General features: G+C 43.6%; 1 protein-coding gene across 2 annotated transcripts in view; it reads right to left on the reverse strand.

The window, feature by feature from the left end:
* The window catches only part of FAXDC2 (fatty acid hydroxylase domain containing 2), a 133,477-nt gene that overhangs the window by 99,645 nt on the left and 14,741 nt on the right, over positions 1–19,091 (reverse strand). The window contains exon 1 of one of the 2 annotated variants that reach the window (XM_069199619.1): positions 10,376–10,488. The exons of the other annotated variant lie outside the window; for it this stretch is intronic. The gene's annotated coding sequence lies outside the window, so the exon portion shown is untranslated. Of the gene's footprint in view, positions 1–10,375; positions 10,489–19,091 lie in introns of those variants that run through there. 2 annotated transcript variants of the gene reach the window in all.

The following is a 19,091-nucleotide window of genomic DNA, read 5'->3' on the forward strand; positions in this document are numbered from 1 at the left end:
ATCACAGAAATGTGGAGAAAATGTGTTTTTAGTCAACTTTTGAGGTTTGCAGAGCATTGTGGGTAAGAAAGTGGTGTGGGATGCAAGCAAAGCACACCACCCTGGACTACCCAGATGTCTTGTTTTCTGAACTGTCTGGGTCTGGTAGGTTTTTGCAGGTGGCAGCCTACCCAAGCCCAAAACGTGCAGCTGGTCACCATTGCAAGTGGGGTGATATTGAGAGTTAGCGAAACTCTCCTGGTCCATTTGTAAAAACAACACCCAAAAATAACAAATGCCCTCTTGATTACCTTTGCAATGAGATGCTTTAGTTCGCAGGGGAGCAGAAAGACTACTGAGATTTCAGGGGTGAGGGTGGGGCCTGATGTTAGACTGGAAAAGACCCACACTATTATTTTATTAAAAATATATACTGCTGCCATACAGTGGGATTTTTGCCCCCCTGTGGGGCAGCTCGGGGGTAATTACCCCATCTGCCCCTCAACTCTTCCCTCCCGATGACCCGACAGGTAAACGCAGTCACCTCTTCCTGCTAGCACACCCTTCGACAACTCAGCAAAATCTTCAAATGGATCCCTGACAACTGCCGCAAGATAGTCATGCACACCTTTGTCACAAGCAATCTCGACTACGGCAACGCACTCTACGCCGGCACCACAGCACAGAACAACAAAAAACTACAACTCATCCAAAATGCTACCGCCGTCCTGAACATCCCTTGCCAGGAACACATCTCCCAAAACCTGAGGAACCTCCATTGGCTCCCAGTGGAGAAGTAAATCAATTTCAAACTACTCACCCACACCTACAAGGCCCTTCACAAAATCAGACTGTCCGACCTGAACGATTGCAACTTGTTCTATAACCCCGCCAGACCCCTCTGCACCTCCCAGCAGGCACTGACCGCCATCCCACGCATCCGGAAAACCACCGCCGGAGAAAGATCTTTTGTCAACCTTGCAGCAAAGAGCTGGAACAACCTGCCCATGCTCCTCAGACAGAGCCTATCACTCACTATCTTCAGGAAGAACCTCAAGACCTGGCTCTTCGAATGAGGCACATGTCCCACCACCAGCGCATTGAGACCCTATGGGTGTGTAGTTGCGCTTTATAAAAACTGATTGATTGATTGAAGGGTGGGCAGAAAGACTGTTTGCCCATTTTCATGTCTTTCTGCCCTGCCGAGGGTGGGCAGATGGGGTAGTTGTTCCGGTGGTGGAGGGGTGAGGGGTAGATGGTTGTAAGTGTCCCATCTGCCACCCAAGGGGGTCTGAAAGACTGGTTTGCTTTTTGTGAGGGGTCCTAACCCTAAAAGTCTCTGGTATCTACTGGGCTTTCTGCACCAGAGGGGTGGGGGGTAAATGGGGGTAGCTGCCTCCATTTGTCCTCCAGGGGGGCACAATACTTTCTCTTTTTTTGGGGCGGTGTGGGTATGGTCATGCCCATGCCGAGCAGCCCCCCCCTCTTTAAGAAAAAATAAACAGTACTTGGTGCCTAGTGGCCTTTCTGCCCCCAAGGGCTGGGCAGATAGGGTGTACTTGTCCCTATCTCCCCCCGGGCGGACAGAAAGACTTTTTCATTTTGGGGGGGCATAGCCATGCCCATACTGAGCAGCCCCCACCCCATGAAAAACAATCCAAAGTGTCTATTGGGTAATGGCCCCCATCTACCTCCTGGACGACAGAAAGACAGTATACTTCAATTGTTTTTTAGGGGGAAGCACAAGCCGTTGTCCACAGGGGCGCTCCCCCCTCCTTGGTGTCTAGTGGGTGGATTCCTGTTTGGGGTTCGGCCTCCTGCTGTGGTCCCCAACAGGGATCCACTAGGGAAATGTACCACTGGGAAGGGGAGATTCTCCCATTTTCAATAATACCCCCCCATCTGAATTGGTACTCCAGGGGCTGCAATAGCCTCCTCAGCACTGATGTAGTGAAATTGAAATGAGCTGGTCGGCTCATATCACTTTCATTTTCATTAAAATGACGTCAGCAGCCATGCGTACCGATCGTCATTTTAATGAAAAAACTGAAAAGGCCTTGGGAGCTGAGGAAGCTCTTCTCTGGCTTCCAAGGCTATTTTCAGTTTCAGGAAATCCCTCTGGTGCTTGCACCAGAGGGCTTTCCTGCTTTGTGTGGCAGGACGGCTCACACACGCCCACTGTATGCGCAGATGGCTCCAAGCCATCCTGCGCACTTGAGCGGTTAAGAAAAATAGGCTACTCTTTAAAAATATATATATCCACCTTACTTAAATGTGATCACAGACATGTGGTGGTCTGCTGTCCCCATCAACCCTGGGATGACATCCAATCACAGTTTGTGACCTACCTCATAAATATTGATGAGATAGTTCGAATTGTAACCCATTCTCATTGGTGATTTTGTGAACTGACCTATTACTACATGTGCTGACTCACAAAAACGGATTTAATTCACAAATGCCAGTACACAATCTGAAACTGCTTTTTGAGAATTAAATCTTAGTACATTTGCCCAACAGAAATAAGAAAATTACAGTGCAACTGGTCATGACTCATGAACCTTGCAAGTGCATACATTTTTTTAAATGACACTGAAAAATGAAGCACCTCCTTTTAGAGAGATGGATATCCCCGTTGGCAATTCCACTATAAACCCTAGAAAGAGGGATGTACTGGAATTGCAATATCATAGAAATCATGCTGATTACCTAGTTAGTGGATGGATCATTTGGGAAAGCTGAATTTTGAACACATTGAACACTGTGTGAACAAAAGAGAAAGAGTAAAGTTTTTCTAATCACTGACTTGACGTTCGGCAGTGTGTTTTTTTTAATCCTGTGTACTACAGTAAAAGTTACAGGGCATCAGGGCTCTAAGTAATCATCTCTATGTGGCCAATTCCTCAAATTTGAATGGGATTCCGTGAGGTGAAATCCATAACTGTTCTTAGGATACAGACTAGAATGTAGATCACCTAGGTTGCAGAGTTAGAAGGTGGGAAAACAACACAAAGGCTCCAAAGAGGTGGGTCATTAGGCACAGCACACCACACTTTGGCACCTGGGAGCGATTTGATGTACGGTCAGAACTGGACTGAGGAACCAAAATGAGCTCTATAGCAAACATGATCAAACCAGCTCTGCTCTCTCCTCGCCTCACTCTTTCTCTTTTTGTAATCTCTTATCTCTTTTGCCTTCACTCCTCTCTCGCTTCTCCCTCTCTGCCTTCCTTCCTCCCTCCCTGCTGGAGTTATCCTTAGGAAGCTGGAGAAAGTAATAGAGGCACCAGCAGCGACCATGAGCTTTCAAAACCGTCCTCCATTGGTTTCATCCCACCGAGTGAATACTGATGGAATAAAAGGCCAGTCTGGCCCGGTATGGGCAAAGTTTACAATGATACCTAGTCCACTGAAGGAGGAAAGTGACAACCCCCACAATGGCGCTAGGAGGGTGGTAGTGTGACACAGCGACCCAAAATGGCTTCCTCTTGAATCACACTCTCTATACAAACAGCATACCCATACAAACCACTGTACTTGAACTTTCGCCCAGAAACTCGAGCTATCAGATAAGAGTACACTATTAAGACCCATACATTTGTAAAACTCAAATATCGAAGTGTCAGAAAGACTGCACTCTTAAAAGGTCATTTACAGTAAACGCGCCCAAGATTTTGAATGCACTTCCAGATCACATCAGACTCATTCCTTCTGTACATAGGTTCAAATCTGACCTTTAGAAATGCCCCTGACATAGTTTTTAGTCTTTTATGGCACTGTTGTTAGGTGGCTGTGTGACCATCTTGTGACACACGCCGTACTAATGTTTCTTTTTGCAGAGAATTGTGTTTCTTCTCTCTTGGGTGAGCTTCCTAAACCCCCAAAAACTTGATAAGCATTAACTCCATGGGGGAATTTGTCCCATAATGTTAGAGGCCCGTGCACGTTCAAGGGACGTGTCAGCACTTTTTTATTTTTTTATTTATTCACTTTTTGTTTTTTACTGTAGTGCATCAGGGCCACAGCCGAGGGACGAAGTTCTGTAGAAAGATAAGGAACATGTATAGAACAACAGGCAACGGTAGTACTAGGGAGGTAAACTTTGGTTTCAGAATGAGCATCATAATACTTGCAATCTCATCATGTAGCGAGAAAGCAGAACATACTTTGTGAAGATGGAACATTGGTCTGATGTTTGTGAAATAATTCCTAGATTTGCATTGCGTCTGAAAGAGGGTTGGGATTGTTACGCAATATACAAAACGTTGAAGAAATTCGCCAAGGATGCGCGCGCACAAAACACAGGCACACACTGTGGGGATTCAGCATATTATTGGCTGAGTCGGGATACTCGGTCAAGGTCAGGTAGACTGGTGGAGGCGGCCTTGCTTCTCCTGTATCTCAGAGGCTACGTGCAGGGATACAGAACATTTAACATTCTTCTGGCCCACGTTTGAACATTTCCGCTCAATGCGACGTGTTCACCCTCATAGCTCAGTGGATACAGGCACAAGGAGACTTTACTTCCATGGCAACTCGGAATTCTTCAGATATTTTGGCCACGGGAAACTGACAACGGTCCCATTGTTGGTCTACACTAACAGTTACAAACATGTCTGAGGCGATAAAATTCCCACACTGTGTCGATGTCTTTGGATAAATTCATTGTTTTCTGTGAGGAGCCTTTGTTGAGGCACCCCAGAAGATATTTCCTCCCACCGACAGGCAGAGTAGACCTGAACCCCAAAGCATGTTGTGTGAGTGGTTGTGTGTCATTCCAGACTCGGTGAGACTTACTTCTGAATTTCCATGAGTAACACACACTTACTCTTAAGAAGATGCGTGCATAGGGCCCTTCCATATACAGAATAAAACCATGTCCCTGATTTAGAGGACGGCGGTACATGAAAACCACCATGAAACAGGTGGTAATGTCAGGAGTGCAATTTATACCGTTCTCACTTATGAGTTCTTCATAATGACTTTGTTATTCGCTGCATCTGACAGAGACCCTGGGATTTGTTATTTAATTACACGTGATAAATGATGGCAATGACAAGGCTTGCCCTCAAAAGTGGGTGCAGCCACTTTTGGTGGCAATACCACCAAAATCCGCATGCCATCTTATTTGCCGGGTCTTTTTCAAGCATTAAATGTTGGCAAGTTTCAGCTTCCAAAATCTATCAGGTGAGGAAACAAAAGAGTTTTTGGATTTGTCCACCAAATTCTAAATTTGGACACCAATCCAAACCTTGGTTTGCATGGGTGTCAGAAGTTAATGAGGTACTCATAGTTAATGCTTTAGAAGTTAGTTGTTGCAACTGGTTCAAATTTTGCTGTGCAAATGGCGCTGGGTTCGCCAACTTTCCACCAGACTGGGAGTAAATTTCCTGAAAAAAGTGTTAGAAAATCTTCCAGCTCAAGTGCAGAAATTCTGTGAAGAAACTGGCAGATTTTGAAATAAATGTTCTTTGTGGTGGACATTGTAGAAATTGAACAAAAGCAACAAAAAAATGAAATAATATTCATCTGCCTATGCGTTTCTTCATCTTAACACAACACATTTAATACTTGGGGTGGGAGAAGGGAGTGAGATGTGTTGGCATTGTCATTAACTCTTGTACATGTCACAGGGTGCATGTAAGCACTTTCATCTCGGTTTTCGTTGTTTCTCTGGAGTACATGCAGATGACTATGATACCTAAGTACAAAAACCCCACATACAATTTCGGTGCCAGATATCTAAAGGAGTGCCCTCCCTGTCCAGCATGGCAAACCTGAGGTATCTGACCCAGTCTGAAATAAGCAGAACATATGGCAATAGGGGATTGAAAAGGGAAGGTAGTCTGCTATCTCTGACTCTCACTAAGTAGGATTTATTAGCAGCACAATAACCACTGTATGTTTCCATATCTGGGGGACTGATGCAGAAGTGATAGATACATTGAGCAACTATGTCACTATAGGTGTTAACACAGGAGCCTCCATTTTAATTTTTCAAGGGGGCTCAGGATACAATGGGGAACCAGATTTGATTGTAAGAAGTATAGAGTACCTCAAACTGGGCCTTATCAAGAAGTTCAAAAGTAGGTAGGAGACATTAGCCTTGTGAGGGAGGCTGAGAAAGCCAGCAGTGGAAAACTCTCCCTCAAATTCCATATGGAAGGTGGAGTATGTTACTACTGTGTTAAGAAAAAACTAGGCCAGCTCATTGCACTTATCCTCTGGCAGAGATGGGCTCAGAGTCTTATATGCCGGCTCCAGCAAGGACTTCACAATAGAAAAAATTCTCTGCCGTAATTATGCAAATCATCAATCTTTCAGCATCAAATGCAAACCATGCCTTTCTAATAGCCTTATGATATTATTTAATCACAACTACAGAGACGAGTCATACATTTGTGTAAATCAATGTGTAGGAAATGTTACTAGGACAAGGAGGACTGCAAGGTGAAGGAGTCGCATGACACCCATATTGGTGGGCATTATATGTTGTGTGCTTGGTCTGGATAAAGGAAGAGGCAAAGTAATTAAGGCCCATATTTATACTTTTTGAGCGCCGCATTTGTGTCATTTTTTGACACAAGCGGCGCAAAATTTAAAAATACAATTGTATTTTGTAAGTTTGCACCACTTTCACGTACAAAAATAATGCGAATGCAGCGCTAAAAAAGTATAAATATGGGCCTACGTTTTTACAATGTGCAGTAACCAAAGTTGCTATGCTGCGCTGTGTGAAAAGAAGAGAGCACACCAGCACCATATATACTTAGATATGTTCTGTTGCTCTCTCCTCTAGTGCTGGCATACATTAGGCTGCCTTGCACCAGTGCAACACACCCTCGTACCATAGTGCAAAGTTGTTTTAATGAGGTCAACCTTAGGTATTATAATTGAAGGGTACCCTTCCACCTCAAAAGTCTATGCTTTGACAAAGGTTAACACTTAACCACTTTATATGTGTGCTGTTTGGTGCAGCAAATGTTACAAATTGAAAGGGCTGGAGAAACTAAGGCCCTCATTCTGACCCTGGCGGTTTGTAACCGCCAGGGCAGAGGAAGCACCGCCAACAGGCTGGCGGTGCTTCCGGGGCAATTCTGACCGCAGCGGTAAAGCCGCGGTCAGAAAAGGGGAACCAGCGGTTTCCCGCCGGTTTTCCCCTGCCCCAGGGAATCCTCCATGGCCGCGCTGCATGCAGCACCGCCATGGGGATTCCGACCCCCTTCCCGCCAGCCTCTTCCTGGCGGTTTACACCGCCAGGAAGAGGCTGGCGGGAACGGGTGTCGTGGGGCCCCTGGGGGCCCCTGCAGTGCCCATGCCACTGGCATGGGCACTGCAGGGGCCCCCTAACAGGGCCCCATCAAGATTTTCAGTGTCTGCAGAGCAGACACTGAAAATTGCGACGGGTGCAACTGCACCAGTCGCACCCCAGCAAATCCGCCGGCTCCATTCGGAGCCGGCTTCATCTTTGCTGGGGCTTTCCCGCTGGGCCGGCGGGCGATCTTTTGAAGATCGCCCGCCGGCCCAGCGGGAAAGTTAGAACGGTGTTTGGGCGGTTTCCGCCCGGCGGGCGGCGCTCGCCGCCCGCCGGGGTCAGAATGACCCCCTAAATCTTTTCTCCAACTATATATATGACTCTAGGATGTGTATTTTTGTATGCCAATCCCTTTCTATCAAAGTTAGTAGATGGGAATTAGCATCAAAATCCATTGGTGAGTGCATGTGACTGTGCACATATGGAGGTATGCCTCCTTGATGTAAAGCAGGGCACAATGCTACTTTATTTTACCTTGGGGCTACTATCTAACACAATTCAGGATTTGTTCTGAAAAGTAAACCCCAAAACAACACTTTGCACCAGGTTTAGATCCCATATGGGATGCAAACTAGATGAAAAGTATGGGTAAATCCACCCCATAAACATACCAAAAGATTGGGGTGTCCTACTAATAAACTTGTGTTGCTACCCAAAGGAACCTCTTTTTATCAACCTTACAATAATGAAAGATTGAGGGGGGAAATCAATAAGGTTCAATAAGGTGCTAAACCCATGCCTTTAAATTTGCAAGCGGCAATTTGATGCTAGTTCATAGCTCAATGTGCCATGTTAGAAGGATTGTTACCTATGAACTCCAAGTAACAAAAGGATCCTTGTGGCCATGGACGTCCATTCACCTAAATGCTATGGGTAGTGAAAGTGGCATCATATACCCTTTGATCTTAATTATTTCACAGGAAGTGACATCACATAGCCTCTCACCTTGAATATTCTTAGGCAGTGATGGCACATGGCCTTAATCCTGATGACATCACAACAATTAACATAAGTGAAGTTCCATAATAATGCATGATTACTATTCCACAAGCAAATGTTGTTTTTGGAAATCATCTATGTGAAGGTGTGGATGTAATATGTCAAGGGAATAGTTACCTGAATTGTAGTAAGCAAACAAAGTGAGTCTGATGTCTTCTAGTGGAGATTAAAGGGTGTGAGGTTCTCTCCCCTCGGAAATGTTTGACAAGAAATGGCTCTAATAGAGCATTTCAAGTCCTCTAATGGTGTGCTAAGCTATAGAAATCTGACAGTCCCAAGCAGCTGACCCAATTAGGGTTTTAAAATGTCCTATGTGTGCCCCATATGTCAAAAATTACCTCCATTGCTAGGAACATCATTTTGCTATGGGCGCCACTTTTGCTGAAGCATTACATACAATATGCCAGTGCAATAATTTTGCTAATACTGCTGTCCATGGTCTATGGGGTGCCCTTATGTAAGAAGTTACATCTAGCATGCAGAGAACCACATTTTTTCATAGATGGCCCTCTGACACGTGGCACATTGTCCTCCCATATGACAAGAATCTCCTCAAGTGTGCCAGAGCTGACATTTTTCTGCAGCTGCCCCATGCCAAAATTGACCTATAGTGTGGCCAGTGCTAGCATTTTGCCGTGGCTATCCCATATGTAAGTATTGGCTCCAGTATGCTAGTCCCAGCATTTTTCCAATGGTGCTTCTATGAGTCAAAAAGCATGTCCAGTCCACCATCAGACTTGCAAGCATAACAGTCTCACTCATGCTCACTTACATTTACTTACACTCATTCACTCAGTCAGTCTTGCTCACTCAGCACTCAGTTGCACTCCATTTTTACTCTGTCTCTTGCATTCACGCTTACCCTTACTCACACATTTGCATTCTCTCCGGCCTTGCACTCACTTATATTTACTCACTCACACACATGTACATGATCCCACACACAAACATAAATGCTCAGACTTATATACACTTGTATATTGTGCAAGCACACAATATACATTTAAAGCCATTTTATTGTTCTTATCTTAAATGCCAGTGAAGGTCCGTTCAAGATCCTATTGCTCCACGTTGTACTACACTAACATTGAATAGTATTAGTGTATTTAAAATGAGCTGAAAACGAGGTTGGAGTCAGATGCTGGAAATGCGAGATACCCCTGTGCTCTTGACACTGATTATCTGAGGCCAGGGATTGCAAATGCAATATGCAATTCTGGGGCTGCAAGGGGCAAGCCTGTGACCCCTGGTGACCCATAAATGACGTCCATGCTTGCGGCAAAAGCAATAACCTAATAAATCATCTGCATAAATTACTAATCTGTGATCAGCATGTCACATGTTCTTTGCAACAGGAACATGTACCCTCTATGTTACAGCATCATGGGTCAAAACAGTTGTAATAATAACCGGAAAAATGCCATACACAGTGCTGAATTTGAGCCGGTGGTTTCCGGTGTGGGGCACCGCCACTTATTTTTGAGGGCTTATTCTTCTGCCTCAAGCATTAATTTCGAGCAAAAGGCACATATGGGAAAGACGTTGAAATTAAAAACGCCACAAAGGGAGAAAGCAGAAAGCTGCAAGAGTGAGCGGAAGGGCAGGGACTGGCTGTAAATGGATTAGAGACGCCCGAGATGGTTTCAGGATTACGCTGCCTCAGTGTTCAGTGCTCGCACATTTAATTGCAGTAGCTGCTAGTTTCAGAGGAGGGTTTGCCCGCCTCACGTTATTATTTACAAATTAAACACTGCATACACACAAAGATCTCTGCAGGCTAGTCATATCTCGGTTTCAACCTAGCATGTAGAGGGCACCCCCTTGACCCTGACGCCCAGTAGGACGACACTGGTCGCACAACCCTAAAGCCAGCTCTGCAGCAACACTGTGAGATCAGACACTAGGTGCCCACCGGGATGGGGCGGTCTTGTGCACGCTCTGAGCGTTCACAGTAGCACCAACAGAAATGTGTGGGCAAATATGCAGGGTGGCTTGAGGCCACTCTTCCAAACCTCAGGGACTCCTAAAATTACATGTTCTGACAGTCAGCCGATGAGAAAGCCATCCGTCCATTTAAGTTTACCTCAGAAACTCCAGCGGTGCAGTCACACAGTCAACGTCAACGTGAGAAAGCTGCTTGTGCCTTTGAGCCTCCTGCACAGGGCTTTGTCGACAACGGCCCTTCCCGGTCCCAGGTCAGACTGCTGTTGGGAAGTGCTGAGCGGCTTAAGTAGTCCGGAGGCGGTCGGAGATAACGTCCACTTTATTTCATATTATCTGTCCTTTCGCAGTAGCCTTTGCTCGCAGAGATAGGTGCGTTTTATGGTTTTGGAGACTCTGTGCCCGTGTATTCCAGGTCGCGGGCTATCTGCTGACAGGTGCACGACAGCACGCCAGCACACTAACCTCAGCCATCCTTCCTCCGCCTCCCCCGCGGCAAACTGCAAAATACACCACAGTGGCACAAATACACTGTCGGCGAACACACGCGCCATGCATACTCACAGGGTAACCAGAATTTTAAAGCCAAATCCGGGACCTGTCGCAAAAATAGGACTACAATTTTATTTCAAAAAGCCCCCAGAATGACAGCGCTCATCAGCGTAGAATTACAGAAGTTGCACTAAAAACATAAACAAAATGCTATTTTTAAAGCCAGTGTAATGCCTCTTAATTAACTTGCTTTCTGATAACACCTGTTCAGTATCTCTGCATTGGGTAAGGAAAAAAATCGCACCCCACCGTTTTCAGGCGACTCTCTTTAAAAACCGGGACATGAGCTAAATTTCTCGAAATCTGCCGGGAAAGCTGGTGAAAAAAGCAGGACTGTCACGGCAAATTCAGGATGATTTATCACCTTAGGTCAAGAGGTCACGAGCGGCGCGTGCCCTAGAACCCCAGCTCCGAATGTATCCCTTCTTCAGTATCTAGGTAACCGGCGAGCACAACGTCCACTGGAAGTATGAGGCCTCAAGTGTCACCGGGGCTCCAGGTGACATGGGACAGGCGGTCTCTCGGAGCCTAAAACTGAAAATGTGCCGAGGTATGTTCTCGCTTTTTGTTTATTACTACGGAAGTCCTGTCAGCTGGTTTTTGGTCTGAAGTTAGAACATGTTTCGACTCTTCAGGCAACACATTTGTCAGCCTTTTGGCTGGTAGATGTGGTTGAACTCGGATATTTAAAAGGAAGACCAATTAAAGTCAATGACAATTACATTTAAGTGGGTAATGCAAAGAGAATGGCCCTATTGATGTGTATGGAGGGATGTTGCTTTTTAAGAGGGTAACTGTTAATGAAAAGATGGTGAGACGAATGAGTTGATGGGTATGATACAATGAGCGTCTTGTGCAAACTTCGTAATGCTGGAAGATATAGAAGATGCTTAGAAAATGGTATACAAAGCACAAAGAGGGCATGAACCATCCCGAGAAAAATACAAAATGATTTCTCGTTTTGTGACATTCGTTCTGGGGCATGAGAGAGTAGGAGTGATTCCTACTGTTTAGCGCACTGCACTGCCAAGCAGTTTCTAAGCACAAAGATCACATCTGAAGTTGACTGTAATGGAATCAAACCTTTTGTAGCCGAATAGGGAAAACATGGTTAGCAGGTTTCTATGGCTGGCGGAAGTTAGTGCATAAATAAATATATGAATGACTGTGGAAATATTTTCAATTTTCTTTGGGGAAAATGTGATCAGATCTGTTGAAAAAAACATGAAAAATCTTACTAATTATGTTAGACTCATCTAAAATAATGATACAAGTATATCAAACTACAAACACTGTCTTTAATTTCAGCATTCTTTAATATTTAGAAATGAATACACCTAAAGGAAGTCTCTTCAGCTGCAATTTGTGAGTCTTGATTTCATGGTCAGGTGGGCTGGTAGTAGAGAATGTTAGGGGCATTTAGCCAAAACTGTATATGCATAGTGCTGCTGGGAGGAGAGATTAACAAACATTATCTGTTTAAGTGGTTCACTTTGAGGAAGTGGTGAGACATCCAAGAATGAAGCATGTCTTAAACAGGGGTGTGTGAAATTTGTATAATTTACTTTCACTTAGTTATGCACAATTTCAGAAAAATTATGCTTTCTTACATGAAATGCAAAACCAACATTTGGTGCTGTATTTTAGCGCCAACTGCTCCATTTTAAAGTGACAATGCTTTTGGTGCTAAAATATAGCACAAAAACCCAAGTGTTACAAATAGCAGCTGCTTGCATTCTTGTTATTTGTGTTCTTCATATGCCCTTGAGCTACAATTTTGCAATCAATGGCACATAATTACACAACATGGCATAATAGCATAATTTAAGGAATTTTGCATACCAAGGATAATGCCAAATTACCAAAATTATGTGAGATTATGCAGGTGTAATAGAAATTTCACCTGTTGTAGGCATAAAATACGAGCTAGGAATTCAGTGTTGTTTGCGAGGATATTATCAAGGAAAAGCTGTGTGTCACCACATAAAAGTGGTAAGAGCTGTTGTTGTTAAGGCTGGTGTGAAAAACAATGAGTCCTTGAGGGACACCATATTGAAGTGGAGTAAGTTTCGAGGTGGGCTTTAGAATTGTTATCGTTTAGAAGAGGTTGCCAAGGTATGAGGAAAACCAATTTAGCACCGGCCCTCTTAAAACCCTCCACGAAGGAAGGAGATGTTTGTGTCAGTTTGAGGGAAAGTTCAGTCGTTTAAATTTTGACATTAAAAACAGACCGCAATATTTTTGCAGACCATTTCAGGGTTGCTGTAAGGCAGGGTATTCAGTGGGTGCTTAGTTGGCTGTCTGACTACTCTGAAGAGTTTTCTAGTATGATTTTTCACAAGATGGATATCCAATTTAATTTATAAGGCTTTGGCTGTATACACAAACTTCCTGTAATGTTTCCTTTCATTCTGTCCATTCTTAGGTTTGTCTACAGGGGGCAAATGATGTAATTTTCTTCCTACTATCCTCTGGGCTTTCTTAACAAGATTCAGTTGTTTTGAGAACCACTCTGCTGAGGGATTAGGGTTGACTAATTTCCGTTTTAATTGAGGTGTTTCATTTATGATCAGGGATATCGTATTTAGATATTGATTGGTAATGTTTTCAACCCTCTGAGATGTTGCTATGCCATCGAGGGATGAGCAAAGTTGGTTAAAATGTCTACTTAGTTGATGTCTTTGTGGTTTCTCACCCATTATTTGGGGTGTTTACATTGACTTTTAATTATCATTTTGGATGATAAGAGTTTAAATGGGTCTAAGAAGTGGATGAGCCAGTCTACTGGGACAGGGGGTTTGACTGATTAAACCAGCTTTAGTGATCATGAGTTCCAGGACTGAGCCTCTTTCGTCTGTAGGAGAGGGTGCGCTGAGGAGGAAAGAGGTAATCTGTGAGATATAGGAGTCATTTTCCACTGAGCAGTGTAGGTTGAACTTTCAGAAAAGGATGTGAATTGTGGCAGTGGTTGTTTCTTGCGGTTAAACCCAGTCATATGCTTCTCAAAGAAGTGGTTGTCTCCAGGTGGATAGTAAATGAAATGCAGTTTAGTAGGGGTGGCAGCCGTTATTTTGATTACTATTGTGAGATGCTGGAAGTTCGAGAAATCATTGCTTTTCATTTTTTTTGTTTTGGGCATTTTTATTTATAATTTCAACTTCGCCTCCTATTTATTCAATTCGGTCAAGGGGAATAAGAGAGTAGTCATGCGATACCAAAAGGTCCAGCACTGGTTGAGAGGCCTCAGTATATGTGGGTAGTTTTAGATTCCTAATATATGTGAGTTTATGCTATCCTCTGTTAGGTATGATGGTAATCTCTTTGGTCTCGGATCTTTGTTGCTCTGTGGTGTGGTCAAAAGCTTAGGGCACTTTCAGGGGGAGTGTGAGTTAAAATTGGTAGGGATTTGAATAGATTGGAAATTTGACTCGATAATTTTACCATCATCATATAGAAGGCTTATATCATAAAGGTTGGTTTCCATGTTAAAGAAAAGCATCTTCAAGTTAGGGTGTGCAAAGAAAGGGTTCTGGACATCATTTCTTATCTTAATGATAGCGCTAGCAATGAGCTTTGGAGAATTTGAATATGGGGGATTGTCCATAGAGTGTGTCTGATGGGCTGAATGAGTTAAGCTTTAAGAAGAATCGTTGGTGGTAGAGGGGTGCAGGTTGAGAGGTGAACACGAACTGGACATGCTGTCTATCTCAGAGGAACTCCAGCCAGGAGTCTTGCTGTTTAGTTCATAGGAATTCTGCCCTCTGGAGTGCAGGGGGCTGTCAAAGACAAAGTTAGGTATATTGCGAAGGATTGTTGGCCAAATGTTTGTTGTGCTTTGAGACTTCTTCCTATTAACATTGATGTTACGTGAGCAGGGGTCTGAGAACATTATGGAGACTGCTTGGTAGGAGCAGGAGGAGGGTGGCGAATACAACATGCACAGGGTAGATTTGTTTGGAGCAGGGAAAAAGAAGAGTTGTAAATCTTAGATGTCAGGCTGAAACACATGTTTAATGCCTGTTTATTTAGTTTGACAATGTTGAGGGGATTACAGTTTCCTATCCCAAATCCCCTAAATATCCTTCAAAGGCGAAACTAACCTCTCATTATACAACAACGGTAAAATCATGACACAGACCTTGAATGATGATCTTCAGTCCTTCAATGGAATCTTTAAAACCCTACTACATAAACAAGTGTGTCCCAATCCTACTTCTAGGATTTCCGATCCTTCTTTGTTCCACACTTCAAACAGCACGCCAGCCCCTTGTGCTGGATCCACCTCCTGGTTTCGTTTCCTGCCATAAAGAATTTTTAACTTGAACCAGTTTCCTGATATATGATATTTTGAGTTTATGGGAGATTGGTATGGTAGAGGCAAATCCTCAAGCTATGCTGGAATGTGTGTGCAAAAGAGGGGGTTTGTTTTCTGCTTACCTATTCTGGGGCAGTAGTGCAACTCAGATATGAAAGTTTCTGATAAAGGTTCAAGGAGTCTGTGTTTGAAATTGATTGTGTCACTCTTAATAAATGGAGTAGGTAAATGATGAAGGTGGATGGAGGAGTATGTGGGACATAGTGAGCTGGAGATTAGGAGGCAAGAAAGGTTTTGGTTCTGGTGTGGTGTAGGGTCAGATAGAGAAGGTGGTTTTCAGAAGGATAACTGTAGAATGGGTAGCCAAATTCAGTGAAAAGAACAAGCCAAGATGAAGTGGGAGATACCTAAAGTCAGATAGGGAAGGAAAATCATCTCCAGTAAGAGGTTTGGATGCATGTTATATTATGTAATTAGTAAAAGGATATCCAGGAAAAAATACTAAGATATCATAATGAAAAATACCCTCATAATTATACACGTGGTAACCAAACGTATGTCTAGTGCATCACTAGCTAAACTCACTCACAACTAAACTCACAACTATTATAGAGAATTACATGTGGATGATACAATCCAAATGTAATTCAAAAGGGGATTAGGCTGTTTTAACCCTCATGGGATTCATTAGGAAAGTGAAAAGAAGGAGGAGGAGGCCAAGTCAATAAAACAGTAGCTTGTATAGTAATCCCTAGTTGGAATGGGAGCCACACAGAAGACTGGAGTTGAGTAAAGGCTTATAAAGCATTGTGAGGGCAGGAAGTAAGGTTCCCAGTCACACATTTATGTTGTTGAACTGAGTATGGCACTGAAGACTGAGGTACTGCAGAAAGTACCCCATTCAGAGAAAGAAGAGGGAGGGATATGGACTTTAGGGTGTTGATAGTAGTGGAGATAGATACTGGGCTAATGGGGAGCATTGAGGGGTCAATGGGAAAAGAGGTAGGAAGGATGGGAAAGATGAAGTTAAAAAAACAATTTGCTCATCTAATAATGTAGGGGACAGAGCATGGCATGTTGGATCCTCAAAGAGTGGGAAGGGAGGAAGGGGTTTCACTGTATACAGGGTCTACACAGGGGAAGCACAAATTCTTCTGTGTGGACATCCTCTAGGATGATGTGGGGAAATGGCAGCTGATGGTAAGTCACAAGCAGAACCCAGTAGGCCCAGGAGCTCAAGGGGTCCTAAGGTGCAAAGTAAGATATAGGGTTGCCATGGTGTTGCTCAACTCAAGGCTCTTTAGAACAGAGCATCACCTCAAGTGGTGGCCTGTCTCAGTACCAATGGGAATCCAGTCCTTGATTCTCAAGTCAAAGGCCCTCAGACTGAGGCCCAGGGACACCTCTGCTGAGTATATAATGCTGTGCAAGGGGGATGTGTCTCAGCCATGCACCAATGAAATAGGCTGCCTCTCTCTTGAAGATAAGCATGCAAGACCACAGTGAGAGGAACAGGAAGGTCAGTGGGAGCACAAGCAGGATCACTGGAGCCCAGCAGAGTCAGCGCATGTGAGTGGGATCAGGATGGTCGGCAAGGTGGAACAAGCATTGCAGGAAGTCAGCACAGTCTAAAGCTTGGCAGCTGTTGGTGGGGAAAGATCCCTGTAGGGTTCCTAGAAGATAAAGCCCAAGGGATCTGGTGACACCAGGGAAAAATCACAAGATATTACCTGTGTCCCTCTGTCACAGACCTAGGAGCTCATGTAGGAGAATTCATCCAGTCTGCCATATTTTATGTACAGAGATGATGCTCAAGATATTCTGTATTTCTAACAGCAACATGTCCTTATTGCAATCAGTTGGGTGTGCCCCTTGAATTTTAAAGGAGCAATATTGATGGGACAGAATATCTAAATTAAAATATCAACAGTTAATGAATTCTAGATTTTCTACACATAACTCTACATATATGTACCTACACAGTATATATCTTTAAGGTATGTGATGTAGAGTTGGGAATAGTAAATCTATACTTCCCTTTATGCACTTACCTTTCAATATGTTGTCCCTCGTTATCCTCTCCTCAAAACTAGTAGTCCACGATACTGTTGGTGTTTATGTTCAGTAGCATGATTGTTCTGTTGTTGGTATTAGAAGTTATTTGGTGACTTAGGGTGCATAGCTTTCCTGCAAAATGTCTATGTAGATGCCCGTTCTGTAACTCATCTGAGAGTACCCCAGTTAGTGCTCATAGGGTTTTTAGTCTATATTATTTGCTTCCAGTACAGCTATGCCTCGTTAGCCCCAGTCATTACTCCTTGTAATCTGGAAATCCAGGCAAACACTAAATTGGTAGGTAATTTACAAATTCTGTGGAAAAATTGCAAATGTCCAAAATCTGTGGAGACCCAAAACATTTGTGAAGCACTGACAAATATGTATTTTCCACAGAAACAAAATCTGTCCCAGAGGTTTGGACTGATCCTAGCCATGGATCTCCAAAAGGCCCTACAAAGCATTTCAGATTCCAAGGGCACAGCTCACTGGTGGGTTTGTTGTGAATGTGTCTTTAACCAATTTAGTAGATCATATGGTGACTTATTGTGGCCAGAGGAATGGGCAAAGGACCTTCTGTAAACCAGAACAGTTGGGTCTCCTTGAGCTAAACTATCGGGCTTAATCATCTGATAATAAAAAGTACAATACCTTTCCAAGCCTTGTTATGTAATCCTACAACAACTTTAATCTTCCAGGTCATGTTATTTAGCTCCACAATGACTCGAAATATTTAAAGCCTTTTTTCTAGTCGTACATTTACCATAAACATCCAGAGCAAGTTACTGAATCCTACAGTGAGGGTAAACTTGAGGTCTAGTATCTAGTCCTATGATTACTGTAAATAGGAGGGCTTTGTTATCCCACCCTATGATGACTATAACTTTTAGGCATTAATACCTTACTCAGCGGTAACTCTAAACATCCAAGTCAGCCAGGTGAATGCGGAACTCTAAATCGACTGGTTACCTCGGCAGAATATTAAAGTCCGTTGCACTTATTTGACCATAGTATCTGGAATAATAGTGTCTAAAGGGCTGGTATGCTGTTCCGTGCTGTTCCAAGACAAATCTCAAGTTAATTTTAGTCTGTGCCAGCAAGGTGTCTGCCTTTATTTCCCGCATGGGGCAACAGGGTAAGCTTTGTCCACAACTGAACTTGTGCTTATCAGATCAGATGTGTGAGCACACAAACCAGTTTAGATACGTGGCAGGCTGCCTGGTTTCAGCTGCCGATTTTCATATCTTTTATTGACAGCAGTCGAGTCGAGTACAGTGTTGTGAGGCCTCCACATTTGACTGTATAACCTTCACTCCCTAGACATACAGATCAGACGTGCATCATGCTACACTGTGTCCAGTACAAGATGAAAGAGGTTGGATCTGGGTACCATTATGTAGCTTGTGTGATTGCCACACTTGCATCAAGAATACTCGATGGAATACTGGATTCACATTGGAAATGGCTTAATTGAACCACCTGCTTCACACTTTTGAAGTATCTCTTGACACTGGAGCACCTATATGAGGAAGAACCCAAGGGTCAGCCTTTGGGTTTCAACTCAGAGTTTTACATTTAAAGCTATCATGTTCTCCACTCATTCGCTGGGTTCATTCCTTCATTTCGTTTGCCGTTGAACCCTTTCTTACTTTCTGTAATCAGTACTCCTGGTAATCCTTGGATGTTCCCTCTTTCCTTCCATTACATCTCACAGTGGCGGATGGTGATTTTTTTAAAGTGATGAGTTGTAATACTTGCCAGGAGTTTACCTCATTTTTTTCCAAATTTGCTTTGAGTTTTCCCCATATGTTAAACCTTACCTTAATCATGCTAATTCCAGCAATTTGCTATGGGTACCCCCTTATACCAAGAATTACATGCAGTATTCCATCACCAGAATTCTGCCATTGACACTGCCCATGGGCACATATGTCAA

The sequence above is a fragment of the Pleurodeles waltl genome, chromosome 7 (assembly GCF_031143425.1).
Source record: "Pleurodeles waltl isolate 20211129_DDA chromosome 7, aPleWal1.hap1.20221129, whole genome shotgun sequence".
NCBI lineage: Eukaryota > Metazoa > Chordata > Amphibia > Caudata > Salamandridae > Pleurodeles > Pleurodeles waltl.